Source organism: Scaptodrosophila lebanonensis, unplaced genomic scaffold, assembly GCF_003285725.1.
Source record: "Scaptodrosophila lebanonensis strain 11010-0011.00,11010-0021.00 unplaced genomic scaffold, SlebRS2 tig00000096-arrow-pilon, whole genome shotgun sequence".
In the NCBI taxonomy this organism is placed as follows: domain Eukaryota; kingdom Metazoa; phylum Arthropoda; class Insecta; order Diptera; family Drosophilidae; genus Scaptodrosophila; species Scaptodrosophila lebanonensis.
In genome coordinates, this window is record NW_022060567.1 from 3,508,936 (window position 1) to 3,511,431 (window position 2,496).

Here is a 2,496-nt window from a genome sequence, read left to right on the forward strand (position 1 = left end):
GCTGAGAAATGTACAAGCACTTTGAATTAGGCAGCCGAAAAGATTGAATGACGGCAAAATGTTTTGCTTGAATACAGTTCCTTTAAACGTTGAATCCTTCGAACAAACAAACATTTGTATGGTATTTTTATATTCAAATCAATGTTCAATTATTCCGTCCTTAAATCAAATATAAGCAACGCAAATCTGACTAAAAGCCTATTCAGTTACTGATTTGAATATAAAAAATATTCAAAATAAAGTGTAAATCTTTGTTTTTACAGTATGTCGTACGCAATTGAATGTTGAAGCATATTACATATAACAAATAGTTAAATTCTATTGTAAATATATGTTTTTAACTGTAAAATAGAGACAAACATTGACAGTAGGTCCCATGTCGGTACAAATACAAAGTGTAGCCCCTTGACATATATAGTACGCTCGTTATGTAAGTACGAGCTATTTCTTACTCGTACGCCAATATTTATAAGAAAAATGTTTGGAAAATTACGTTCTAATAAAAATGTTCTTTATAAATAAATATATATACATACTCCTAGTATTCATCACTTTTACTACAAATTGTTAATGTTGATCTTCTCTAACGAGGTCAGCAAGGCCTGTCGAAATCAAGAGCTTAGCTTCTATATTAGAGGAGAATACAAGGGATGCCTTTGAGAAGTAAGCAAAAGATTTCTGGCTGATGAAGTAAGACCTCCCTAGAAAGCAAATATTAAAACCCACTTAATACTTAATACTTTCCCTGGCAGCAGATAATTTTCGAAAGCATTTGTAAAACAACATGTATTTATAATGCAGCCCAAGAGTGTATCACACCTCTACCTCTTTCGCTGCTGCCTCTTCGTGAGCCTGTTCAGCTCCTTTTTTTATCCTACTTGGCTGATTGTTTTGTGGCATAACTGTTTGATTGAGGGACTTCAGCCTTTGTGGTTAGTGAGCCTGATGTGCCACAGTTGCCTGCTGCTTTAGGTGGATACACACTCTAGTTTACTAGATACGTTTAGCATTTTACTTGCCTTTCCCCAGCCCCCTGATGCCTGTGAGTGCTCTCGCCTACAGCTGAGAATTAAATCATATTAGGCCAAATGGAAAAGCCCAGCGAGGCTATATCAAATAGGAACGACAGGCACGTCAGTACGGGTTTGTAGAAATGTCTGGAATGCTACTTGTATACAAGTATATGTATGTGAATAGGCCGCACTCGTTTATGATGTTTGATGTTTAAATATTGGCGCCGCGTTTGTTTTGCTAATTTAAAACTAACATTATAAATATTGATGGGGCGTTACTTGCTACTCGCTGCAGCTGTGCGTGTCTAATGATGGCAAATCGCAGCACAAACGACAGCGAAAGTATGGCATGCCCCCTGTGGCCCTGGGCTGTGAGCCACGGATTGGTATTAGATAACCGGGACTTGGCAACTGACAGCGCATCAGGGTGGCCGATTTACTATTTATCCTTCTCTTCATGATTACCGTAAAGTGAAAGAGATAACTAAACGTGTTTTAGAACTGGTTGATACGTATACTTGATACGTATACTCAACATGAAATGAAGTAATCGAACTTTGAGGAACCTATCAATATATTAAATACCCATTAGATTGCATTCATAGCTACGTACTTTCACAACGACTAATATAGTCAAGCAAATATAGTTAAAGCAATATTCATATGCTGAGTCAAGAATTACGCCAACACTTTTTGATTTTTCTTTATCCACAGTAGTTGGTGTTGTATGGATGTGGTGGCCAAAAAATTTTCCTCTTAATTTATCGGCCTGAAAATTTTGTTGTGAAAAATCTCAAAATATTTTCTAAAATATTTATAATATATGCATGGTTAACAACCCCTTGCACACCGAAATTGAACAAATTTATGTGATTTATATTTAATTAAATTCAACTTTATATTTATAGAACGAATATTAAACGATTATAATAACATTGAAAAATGAATGTTAATAAAAGAGAATAAAAAATGAAGGAGTTATGCAATGATATTGAAGAATCAGAACTCAATAGAATCTAGCAAGTAAATCCGTTTTCGTTAAAATTCGGAATGCTTTAAATGTATGCGGTTTTTTGATTTTTTATGGCTTTATTTTTAGGTGAAGTAGCTTCTTCAGAACTAATATATTACTATATATACTGTAATTAAGATATAATACCAACAACTACATACTTCTTAATCGATCATTAATTCTCCTATCTCCGGAATGAACTATAATTTCTGGCGTAGTCACATATTTGATCAAAAAATGCTGAAGCTAGAAATTCGGGAACAGCTGAGAAATTCGACAAGCTGAAAGTACTAAGAAAACTTTTTAAGTTTATTTTAAGGTTTCTATTTTATTTATTTATGCAACATTGAATTAATAATCAATTTAATTTTGATATATGAACAAGTATAGGAATGAAATGAAATTGGAAAGGCTTACAAAAGTTAATCGTTTGGCCAAATTTTCCGAAAATATTGTTGAGGGATGCGTTAT